Here is a 12,451-nt window from a genome sequence, read left to right on the forward strand (position 1 = left end):
GGAGACCCTGCCAGAGAGATTTCAGACGTAAGAAAACAAACAGAGAAGAAAGAAAAAAAGACTTCAAACAGAGAGAAAATGCTGTGGGAAAGCGTATCAGCAAACCATTACATAAAAGCTTTGTCAGGAGCAGTTAGTCCAGGCTGCAGTGAGTCGTGGTGACACTCTCCGCACAGGGATCACGTTAAATAGATGTGAAGCACCGATGTCAGAAGGCGTAGCGGTTTGCGGTTGGGTTTTTCAGACAAACGCTTCTTCTTGCATGATGCTAAAAAGAAAGTGAACACTTTTTTTCTGGTAGTGAAACCGTGGCTCTTTGTTTGTTTTTGTGGGTTTGATTGTAGCTCATTTATTTATTTATGCTAATGCCTTTATCCAAGGTGACTTGCTTCAAAAAATGATTTCATTATAGTACCACGAACTGTAAAATTACAACATGTACAATAGTTTAAGAAAACAATTGCCATACGATACTAATGACAACTACAGAGCAGCAAACCACAACAGCACCCAGTGAGATGCAGGATTACAATATAATACAATTCAATAGTAAGCATATGGAACTTGCAAGTAAACAAAAGGTATTTTTTAAACTTTATTTGGATTTTTAAAGAGAGTCTAATTGGGTAGTTTAAAGGCAGACATCTATACTGCTTGAAGTCTGCTCTTACCGTAGTTTCTTTAGCACCCACTTTTGAAGATTTCTATTAAAATTAGAAAGACTATTGTTCTTTATGTTTGAGGTTGTATTCAGATTATATATGCTGTATATTTGTAATTTCCTAGTTTGCAAAGTTGTTTTCTGTGATGTTGTTAGTAGTAGTAGTAGTAGTAGTAGTATTTGTAGTAATATATATATATATATATATATATATATATATATATATATATATATATATATACACACTCACCTAAAGGATTATTAGGAACACCTGTTCAATTTCTCATTAATGCAATTATCTAATCAACCAATCACATGGCAGTTGCTTCAATGCATTTAGGGGTGTGGTCCTGGTCAAGACAATCTCCTGAACTCCAAACTGAATGTCTGAATGGGAATGAAAGGTGATTTAAGCAATTTTGAGCGTGGCATGGTTGTTGGTGCCAGACGGGTCGGTCTGAGTATTTCACAATCTGCTCAGTTACTGGGATTTTCACGCACAACCATTTCTAGGGTTTACAAAGAATGGTGTGAAAAGGGAAAAACATCCAGTATGCGGCAGTCCTGTGGGCGAAAATGCCTTGTTGATGCTAGAGGTCAGAGGAGAATGGGCCGACTGATTCAAGCTGATAGAAGAGCAACTTAGACTGAAATAACCACTCGTTACAACCGAGGTATGCAGCAAAGCATTTGTGAAGCCACAACACGTACAACCTTGAGGCGGATGGGCTACAACAGCAGAAGACCCCACCGGGTACCACTCATCTCCACTACAAATAGGAAAAAGAGGCTACAATTTGCACAAGCTCTCCAAAATTAGACAGTTGAAGACTGGAAAAATGTTGTCTGGTCTGATGAGTTTCGATTTCTGTTGAGACATTCAGATGGTAGAGTCAGAATTTGGCATAAACAGAATGAGAACATGGATGCATCATGCCTTGTTACCACTGTGCAGGCTGGTGGTGGTGGTGTAATGGTGTGGGGGATGTTTTCTTGGCACACTTTAGGCCCCTTAGTGCCAATTGGGCATCGTTTAAATGCCACGGCCTACCTGAGCATTGTTTCTGACCATGTCCATCCCTTTATGACCACCATGTACCCATCCTCTGATGGCTACTTCCAGCAGGATAATGCACCATGTCACAAAGGTCGAATCATTTCAAATTGGTTTCTTGAACATGACAATGAGTTCACTGTACTAAACTGGCCCCCACAGTCACCAGATCTCAACCCAATAGAGCATCTTTGGGATGTGGTGGAATGGGAGCTTCGTGCCCTGGATGTGCATCCCACAAATCTCCATCAACTGCAAGATGCTATCCTATCAATATGGGCCAACATTTCTAAAGAATGCTTTCAGCACCTTGTTGAATCAATGCCACATAGAATTAAGGCAGTTCTGAAGGCGAAAGGGGGTCAAACACAGTATTAGTATGGTGTTCCTAATAATCCTTTTGGTGAGTGTATATAGATATAGATATATATAGATATATAGATATATACAGTGGGGGAAAAAGTATTTGATCCCCTGCTGATTTTGTACGTTTGCCCACTGACAAAGAAATGATCAGTCTATAATTTTAATGGTAGGTGTATTTTAACAGTGAGAGACAGAATAACAACAAAAAAATCCAGAAAAACGCATTTCAAAAAAGTTATAAATTGATTTGCATGTTAATGAGGGAAATAAGTATTTGACCCCTTCGACTTAGTACTTGGTGGCAAAACCCTTGTTGGCAATCACAGAGGTCAGACATTTCTTGTAGTTGGCCACCAGGTTTGCACACCATCTCAGGAGGGATTTTGTCCCACTCCTCTTTGCAGATCCTCTCCAAGTCATTAAGGTTTCAAGGCTGACGTTTGGCAACTCGAACCTTCAGCTCCCTCCACAGATTGTCTATGGGATTAAGGTCTGGAGACTGGCTAGGCCACTCCAGGACCTTAATGTGCTTCTTCTTGAGCCACTCTTTTGTTGCCTTGGCTGTGTGTTTTGGGTCATTGTCATGCTGGAATACCCATCCACGACCCATTTTCAATGCCCTGGCTGAGGGAAGGAGGTTCTCACCCAAGATTTGACGGTACATGGCCCTGTCCATCGTCCTTTTGATGCGGTGTAGTTGTCCTATCCCTTTAGCAGAAAAACACCCCCAAAGCATAATGTTTCCACCTCCATGTTTGACGGTGGGGATGGTGTTCTTGGGGTCATTCCTCCTCCTCCAAACACGGCAAGTTGAGTTGATGCCAAAGAGCTTTATTTTGGTCTCATCTGACCACAACACTTTCACCCAGTTCTCCTCTGAATCATTCAGATGTTCATTGGCAAACGTCAGACGGGCCTGTACATGTGCTTTCTTGAGCAGGGGGACCGTGCGGGCGCTGCAGGATTTCAGTCCTTCACGGCGTAGTGTGTTACCAATTGTTTTCTTGGTGACTATGGTCCCAGCTGCCTTGAGATCATTAACAAGATCCTCCCATGTAGTTCTGGGCTGATTCTTCACCGTTCTCATGATCATTGAAACTCCACGAGGTGAGATCTTGCATGGAGCCCCAGACCGAGGGAGACTGACAGTTATTTTGTGTTTCTTCCATTTGCGAATAATCGCACCAACTGTTGTCACCTTCTCACCAAGCTGCTTGGCGATGGTCTTGTAGCCCATTCCAGCCTTGTGTAGGTCTACAATCTTGTCCATGACATCCTTGGACAGCTCTTTGGTCTTGGCCATGGTGGAGAGTTTGGAATCTGATTGATTGATTGCTTCTGTGGACAGGTGTCTTTTATACAGGTAACGAGCTGAGATTAGGAGCACTCCCTTTAAAAGAGTGCTCCTAATCTCAGCTCGTTACCTGTATAAAAGACACCTGGGAGCCAGAAATCTTGCTGATTGATAGGGGATCAAATACTTATTTCACTCATTAACATGCAAATCAATTTATAACTTTTTTGAAATGCGTTTTTCTGGATTTGTTTGTTGTTATTCTGTCTCTCACTGTTAAAATACACCTACCATTAAAATTATAGACTGATCATTTCTTTGTCAGTGGGCAAACATACAAAATCAGCAGGGGATCAAATTCTTTTTTCCCTCACTGTACATATATATATATTTTTTTTTTTTACCAAAAGTTATTAATGAAATGAAACCTGGTGAAATACACGTTTTCAGTATGACACAGCTGTATACATATAAATGGGGGGAAAGAGATGTGCACACAAAAGAGACAAGATTAAAATCAGTCAGCGGCGTGGAAAGGCACTTGATACAGCACAACTCAATTTACTGGAGCGCAATTAACTGGTAAAAACCACACTTGTTCACACTTAAAACAAGCCCTGCTTTTTGTAATGAGAGGCAATTTAAATAATCAAGGAAGATAAAATATCTGTGTGATTGTGTGTTGTGTAGGAGCAAAACAGCACGTAATTGTGTGTTAAGTGTCTGGAGTAATGAGGATGGTTTTGAGAACTAGTGGGGAAAGAAGACCATCAAGAGTTTAATATTGCTCTCCACTTTTGTGTAAGATTAATTATAAACTGCCACTGGTAGGCAGTTTGTAGGTTGCTGATGTTTGCAGGCTACTGGGAGTTATGAGACAGAACACTGACCTAATTGTTGTATTGAGCAGCCACCAGCACTTTCCCTGAGCTTCCACATAGAAAATAAGTAAATGAATGATGAATTAAATGATATAACCACTCGCGAGCGATCAAATGATCGAGGTTACAGGGAAATTGTAAAACTTTTCAGAAATCACTAGCTAATGCACACGGTTAATCTCCAGTTTTAAAGTAAACGGGTAACACTTTACAATAGGTTTACCTAGTTACAGTGTATTTACATAGTAGATACTCAGAAACAACATCAGTAGTTATTCATAAGTACAGTGTAAGTATGCGTTATTACAATGTACTTAATGTGTAAAAAGTGGGCCATGCCCTGTATAGCTCCAAAGTTGGGCATTATTAGCAGATAATTCCTTGTTTTTGAAAGAAAAGCTATTTTGTTGTCCATTAAAATAACATCAAATTGATCAGAAATACAATGTAGACATTGTTAATGTTGTAAATGACTATTGTAGCTGGAAACGGCTGATTTGTAATATCTACATAGAGGTACATACATAGAGGCCCATTATCAGCAACCATCAGTCCTGTGTTCCAATGGCACGTTATGTTTGCTAATCCAAGTTTATCATTTTAAAAGGCTAATTGATCATTAGAAAACCCTTTTGCAATCATGTTAGCACAGCTGAAAACTGTTGTGCTGATTAAAGAAGCAATAAAACTGGCCTTCTTTAGACTAGTTGAGTATATGTAGCATCTGCAATTGTGGGTTCGATCACAGGCTCAAAATGACCAGAAACAAAGAACTTTCATCTGAAACTCATCAGTCTATTCTTGTTCTGAGAAATTAAGGCTATTCCATGCGAGAAATTGCCAAGAAACTGAAGATCTCATACAGCACTGTGTACTAATCCCTTCACAGAACAGCGCACACTGGCTCTAACCAGAATAGAAAGAGGCCCCGGTGCACAACTAAGCAAGAGGACAAATACATTAGAGTGTCTAGTTTGAGAAACAGACGCCTCACAGGTCCTCAACTGGCAGTTTCATTAAATAGTACACCCACAAAAGACCAGTCTCAACGTCAACAGTGAGGAGGCGACTCCGGGATGCTGGCCTTCTAGGACAGAGGAAGATTGGGAAAAAGTGTTATGGACAGACGAATCTAAGTTTGAGGTGTTCGGATCACATTTGTGAGATGCAGACCAAATGAGAAGATGCTGGAGGAGTGCTTGACTCCATCCGTCAAGCATGGTGGAGGCAATGTGATGGTCTGGGGGTGCTTTGGTAGTGGTAAAGTGGGAGATTTGTACAGGGTAAAAGGGATCTTGAAGAAGGAAGGCTATCACTCCATTTTGCAACAAAATGCCATACCCTGTGGACAGCGCTTGATTGGAGCCAATTTCCTCCTACAACAGGACAGTGACCCAAAGCACAGCTCCAAACTATGCAATAACTATTTAGGGAAGAAGCAGTCAGCTGGTATTCTGTCTATAATGGAGTCACCGGATGAGCTGTTGTGGGAGCACCTTGAACGTTTGGTACGTAAGAAGTGCCCATCAGGCCAATCCAACTTGTGGGAGGTGCTTCGGGAAGCATGAGGTGAAATCTCTTCACATTACCTCAACAAATTGACAATTAGAATGCCAAAGGTCTGCAAGAATGTAATTGCTGCAAATGGAGGATTCTTTGACGAAATCAAAGTTTGAAGGACACAATTATTATTTAAAAATCATTATTTCTAACCTTGTCAACACCAAAATCTGAAAACAAAGCTCAATCTGAAACTACACTGGTCTTAAACCAGTAGAAACACATACCTTAACCTTCACAGATGTTTATTGGGGAATCCTATCTCTTACCCTAGCCTAAACAAAAATGTAACCCAAGCCTGATCACTAAACATAACTGTTGTATATTATATAGCTAAAAAGATAAAGATATTACTCTGAAAACAAGCTAAAATCAACCTTTATTCAATTCCTCCCATCATCTGTATCTCAAATTAAACCTTCCCATTGCCCCAACCAGCACTCAGCTTGCAGTTGTGTTGAATTATGTTTCCAATCTCTCCAAATCAAAATAAACTGTAGATTTAGAAGTCTGATGTCAGGGAAAATGTGGAAGTTAAAAACACCTTCTTCGAGAAAAAAGAATGATACAAAAACAATGTTTAGAATGGGCACTTGAACATAGGAATCGATTCCAAAGAGTGATGGAGGAAAATGTTATGTACAGATGAAATGATGTTTGAACCTTGCAGCCTCAAGAGCAATGGGAGTATGTGAGAACAATACCAAGCTAGAGGTTGGTTGTCAAAGTTGTGTTGTGCCTAGAGGTAAACACAACTGTGGGAATGTGAAGATGTTTAGTTTTTTTTTTTTTCTGCCAGTGTGCAAACAGAAGATAATGTAAGACCAGAAGGTACAATGTTCAATGTCAACGAATGTCCTCAGTCAGGCAAACTGTGGGTGGCAAAAATTATTTGTAAACATGATAATGAACCTAAACACACAGCCAGACTCAACCTCAGTTCCCCACCTTTGAGAAAAAATGATGTGCTCGCCTGCCCTGTGCCTTGACCTTAATCAAAATATTCTAGTATGAGCGTGAAAGAAAATAGTGCATTACCATACATTCTGTAAGATAAGTCATATCAATCAATAGATCACTTCCTTAGTCGAGCACAGCCCTGTAATTGTGACTGCCAGTGTATGTATAAACTTGTATACATAAAATAATTAAATGCACTGTGGTTTTCTTTTCTTTTCTTTTCTTTTTTGTGTCTTTGTTTCCCTGCGGCTTTTCGTTTTCTACTCAGTAGTCTGGAAGTTGGATTTGATACCAGCCTTTGCTGCTGCCGCTTCCCAAGAGCTTGATATCTGCAAAGGAAAGACTGGTGCTCCATTTCACAGACGGTGTGAGTGAATTAAGCAAAGAGATGCCATGCAGCCTTCCCTGTAGCTCTCTGGCCTCACTGTGCCGCACACAAGAAGGAGTGAGGCCGGCTAACTGGAGGCCAGGGCTCTCATTATGTACAGTAGCGTAATAGCCCTGGGTTTAATTCTATTGGGAAGAGGAATTGGAGAGGGTGCACAGGGTTGTGTATGAGCTCCTGCTCCATTGCTTTCTATCAGACTCCCCCCCAAAATGGCCTGCTCCTATAAAATCTGATTTTAATTGCTTAGCTATTGCCCCAGACTGTTTAATACTGTGAGTATGTTTGCATTACCTCAGTGTGCTGGCTCTCACATTGAAACACTTTGAAGAACATGTTTATTCTTCTTTGTAGGCTACGTATTTATTTTTCTAAAAAAAGCGTGAAAGCTTTTGTCCATGGATCGTGCGTCTACTGAAACCATAGACTGACATCAGGGATGCAGTACAAAAATACACCACCTACTGGAGCTCTGGGATAAATCAATAATGGAAATGGAAAATGAGACAAAAGGGCACAACATATAATAGCGCTCTCCATCCCTGGTCCCAAAGTGCCCAAAATCCATGCGCTTTATCGATGTCTTCAAATCAATGGCTAAAACAAGACTATTTGAGCTAATTGTATAAATTAAGAACTGAGAAAAAATCGTATATGAAAACCTAATGTCCACCTATCTCTGCCATGGATTGGAGGCCCCTACTCTGGAATATTTTGGAGTGGTTTTAGGGGAAGTGGTTAAAGAACAAACAACTGCAGTAGACACAAGACTTCATTAATAAATCTTAGGTATGAAAGTGCATCGGCAAGTGATTCACAACATGAAGTCATGCTGTGAGAAGCCCGGAAGCGCATTAAATCAGTTAATGTCTGATTTCGAAATGTGCAAACTTCTCTAGTTGCTTTTAAACACAGAGCCAAGCTCTTTTTTAAAGCTGTGCTAACAGATTTTTTTTTTTTTTTTCATCATTGCATGTTAATGAAATAAGACACACAATCCAGAATGACTGGTCGACCGCGATGCTCCTTTTAAATAATGTAGGCTTTTAAATAGGTTTAGCAACAGTGGCCGTAAGGAGAACTAACCAAGTTATGAGGTCTAATCTGTATGCTGGTAGTACTGTAGTACGGAGGGAGGGACCAATGGATGAGTAGATTCCTTTTAAATGGGTGTTTAAATGCAGTGTTCTGTTCATGGCTGTTTGTTTTTCTACAGTGGTAAGCATATAAACAGCAGTCTTCATATGTTAAAAAATGAGCATCTAAGCTCCGGTGACCTTTTCTTCTAGCAAGATGGTTTTTCTGCTGTGTACCAGCTGTTTGGGATTTATAACTCCTGCCAACTTTAACACGGGCAATCAGATTTTTTTTTGGGGGGGGTTGTTGTTGTTTTTTTAAAAGGCTTTTGGAGGATTTGTGGATAAGCATCACGCTTGATAAGATGAAGGATTGTCTGCCAGTCACTGCTGATGTTTAAGCGACAGCTCAGACGTGCCTTAATGAACAATTGAGTTATTCCTAGAGTGTTTTCTTGTTGAAATCTGGTTTATTTATTTATTTGTTCATTTGCGTGTGAACTCATCTTCCAAAAACAGGTTGAGGTTAATTGTCAATAATGCATTATTAATGTTACGGACATGCTCTAAAAGAGGGTTTAATGGCACAAAAAAGGCATTTGTTTCTTTGTTAGTCTGCCATAACCAAAACCTAAAATAAAACCTGGGCCTAAAAACTAAAATTACCGCATTATTTTCACCTATATTCTCTTTCTATATACTTTGACCTGTGTAGCATCATTTTCTATTATTGTTGCAGTGATTATAGAGAATAGAGAATGTAAAACAACTGATTGGCTTAAAACAGGGGTTCCCAAAGTGTAGTCCAGGGGCCAAATACGGCCCTCGAGGATGATTGGTGCGCCCCCCCAAAGTCAACCTTCAACCCCCCCTTATCTGAACTTTTACTATATGTTTACACTTTCTGAAACAAAATTTACAAATTGCACATGTAATTTGGGGGAAAATAATAAGACAACAATTAAAGTTCATAAATGTTCCCTAACAGAAATGTATAGGAAATAAAAAGCTATGATTTGGGACATATTTTGTTTTCATTGGTGGTTCATTTTCTACTGTGGCCCCCCATCTCATGCAACCTCTGGAAATTGGCCCTCCATCACCAGACTTTGGGAACCCCTGACTTAAAACAAGTGTGAATGATTGGCTTCTGGCTTATGCAACACAAATCTGTTGGAGGAAAGATTAATACAAATATCTCAGTTTATAGCTGGACATTTAGGCAGTGCGTATTGTTTGCTCAGACTGCAGAGCAGCACTTAAATGGAACCACCAAGTTCTCTAAAGCACTTGCAATTAGGCAATTAAATCCATCTTAAACTGTAGCATGAATTCGCTTTAAGTGCTGAGAATGATCAATTGATTCCTGATCCATAGGCACCTGAAGAAATCTGAACTGTCTGAAGCGTCCAGCTTTTAAGGAGCCCTACTGGGGAATGGAAGTCCAGTGAGTTTTAAAAAATGCAGTACAGCATGTTTTGTTTCATCTTTGTGCAACACCCCGGTGGGTAATGAAACTAGGGAATCGGGCTAGTTTTCTGTGTGTTGATCGTTACAAGACGAGCAGTGCAGCTGTATGCATGTTTTTTTTTAATTCCAAATTAAGACCCCCACATTCAGGAAACACAGAAGGGAAACCTGCAGCTAATTTCAGATCAGCAGGGGCTAAAAATAACACACACGTAAGATATAAAAAACAAAAAGTCAAATTGCATTCCACCTGGATCCCCACGTGATTCTGCCAGTGATGACAGTGCAGCAGAACAGAGAGGCTTGGCTCCCCATTCGTTCAGCTGATTTGGGGGTTTCTTCTCACAAAAGTAGGTCACTAAAGCCTGATCAGAGGCTTAAAGTTTAGGACAGTGCAGGGAGTGTGCCGCTCATGTGTGCTTTTGTGCAGTGTGTTTCCTTGTAATGTTAATCTTTGAATATTGCTTCCCACTTTTCAGCTTTCAAGATGTGCTTTTCAGTTGTACTTTTATTTACCTCAAAGGAACAAGTAAACAAACATTTTGTTATGACATCCAAAGGGATTTAAATCAAATCTTCACAGACTTTTGCATGTTAGTTCTTGGAAACAGGTATATTTCCCAGGTATGTGGTGGTATAGAGCGTGATTACAAGACTCCTTCCCAGTAAAAGGTCTCCTGTTCTTTCCACTAGGATATAACTACTGATGTGGGAGATTACGTCTAAGGGCAGCATCACACTATATCAGCCTACAGATTTTACTTCCGTTGACATGCACTTTAATCACATAAAAGCTAACACTCAAAACCTATTTCTGTAGAAACATTAATCACGGTACTTTTAACCTTATAAAAAAGCAGAACAGCTTTGCAATTACAATATTTCTTGGAGGGCTGTTTTACAATATTCTTTTTGTGACACTTAGGCAATAATTGTCACTTAATCACACAATCCAATCACAGAAGTAATCTAAAGTTATATTATTATTATTATTATTATTATTATTATATATAGTTTTTTTTTGTGACTTTGTACTGTACATAGCCCAAAATGTAGCTCGGCTAAACCTAGAATGTGTTTTCCTTTCCATCTGCTGTCAACAAACAAGGCAAAGTGAAAATAAAATACTTTTTTCTTCAGGCAGATATTCATCCCACCAAAATTACACATTCGTAATGATTCAAAAAATGGTTACAACTGAATAAGCAATGCCTAGCCTCTTCATCATGTCACAGAGAAGAACCAATCCATCACCAAGCTCCCATTGAAAATGTTTTCTTCAGACAGACGAAAACGGAAAAAAACGCTGAGAACCATTAGATTAGATTTTCAGTTTCAATCAAATGTGAAATGGGATACAGTGCCTTCCATTCTGCCCATTAGCGGTCTGTGTAAATTAAAACCAAACTCTAGGCAGCAGCAAATAAAAGAGGGAGAGCTTCAGAGGCTATTGGCTACAGCATGCAAAATCAACTATCTTTCTGCATAGAGGCTTGCTATAACCAAACCAGGCAGTGACCCTGTAAAACTGCAGAGTGGTTGATGTTCTGCAGCAGTGAGGCACATAGCTCCGTTCCTTACCTCTATCTGGTGAGCGAGGGCTGGACTGGGCACTTCATGAACGCCACGCTGAGTCTCAGAGGTTGGCACAGCAAGAGTGTGGGCACCTACATAGGGACAGTGTGCGAAGGAGCAGCAGGAGGCGATGGCTTTGGGGCATCAGTGCTGGTGCCAGGGGCTAAGTGTGGCAGGGCAATTGCAAGGGCGTTCCCATTGGTCTGCAAAGAAGAGAGAGAAACAGACATGAGGGGCTGACCTCACAGCACTGTCAGATCACACCTTTACCTACCCTGTGGAGAAGGACCCATATGTGATGCCTTTTCGAACGTGTAATAGGCAGTGTGCGAGACATGACTGCAACCTCTTACAGTCTCCCAAAGGTCATGCCTATAGAACACAGAAGAGAAGTGGAGCATGCCACCTCTGCTGCCCCAACTCAAATCATGAAAACATGGAAAACCTCTTAAATGGACCAGACTGTAACCTTTTGCCATAAGAGAGCGTGTCAGCATGTTAACAGCGCAAATAAAAAATACTGATACTTGACTTCAACAGCTGTTGCAACACGGGGAAGTATAATACCACATTTTTCATAACTCCGCATCACACTGAGAACAGCTGACACCACAGAGATGGTAACAGAAACTCAGGGAGACGTGTTCGCCCAGGTAATTTGTGACCTGTCCGGTCTCCTTCCACTGCATTAAAACATGAGTTTGTTGTCAACAGGACTGATTGAATTGACTGTAATATCTCTCCAAAGGGGACTGATTAATCCTACCATATTTAGCCCTGGGACCATTTATCAATCAAAGAAATGAATAAAACAGATAAATTACATATACTTGGGATATGTCACATGGGATCCTAATCAGTCAATTTTGCGAGCTGCAGTCAGATCATTTATCAGAACTGATTGATTGCGACTGTGTACGCATCTTTTTTTTCTTTTCTGTAATGTGGAAAATAACAGAATTACCTAGATGTCTATGAAACATGAACCCTTGTCAAGCTGTCTCATCAGATTTCACTTATTGCAGATAAGCCTGTCCAAATAAAAACATGCCAGGTTTGAACCCTTATATCTCAATAGTTACTTTGCATTACCAATATAAGGGCAACAGATAAAATGCCGAATGTAGGCTCACCCTTGGCTTTCCTGGCTGCTGCAGTTTTTATGATTG

General features: G+C 40.3%; 1 protein-coding gene across 1 annotated transcript in view; it reads right to left on the reverse strand.

Moving 5' to 3' along the window:
• Positions 1-11,481, reverse strand: part of LOC136749570 (leucine-rich repeat and fibronectin type III domain-containing protein 1-like protein) — a 53,737-nt gene extending 42,256 nt beyond the window's left edge. The window contains exon 1 of the mRNA XM_066703989.1: positions 11,289-11,481. The gene's annotated coding sequence lies outside the window, so the exon portion shown is untranslated. The remainder of the gene's footprint in view (positions 1-11,288) is intronic.
• Between the last annotated feature and the right edge of the window lie 970 nt (positions 11,482-12,451).

Source organism: Amia ocellicauda, chromosome 5 (genome assembly GCF_036373705.1).
Source record: "Amia ocellicauda isolate fAmiCal2 chromosome 5, fAmiCal2.hap1, whole genome shotgun sequence".
Lineage (NCBI taxonomy): Eukaryota > Metazoa > Chordata > Actinopteri > Amiiformes > Amiidae > Amia > Amia ocellicauda.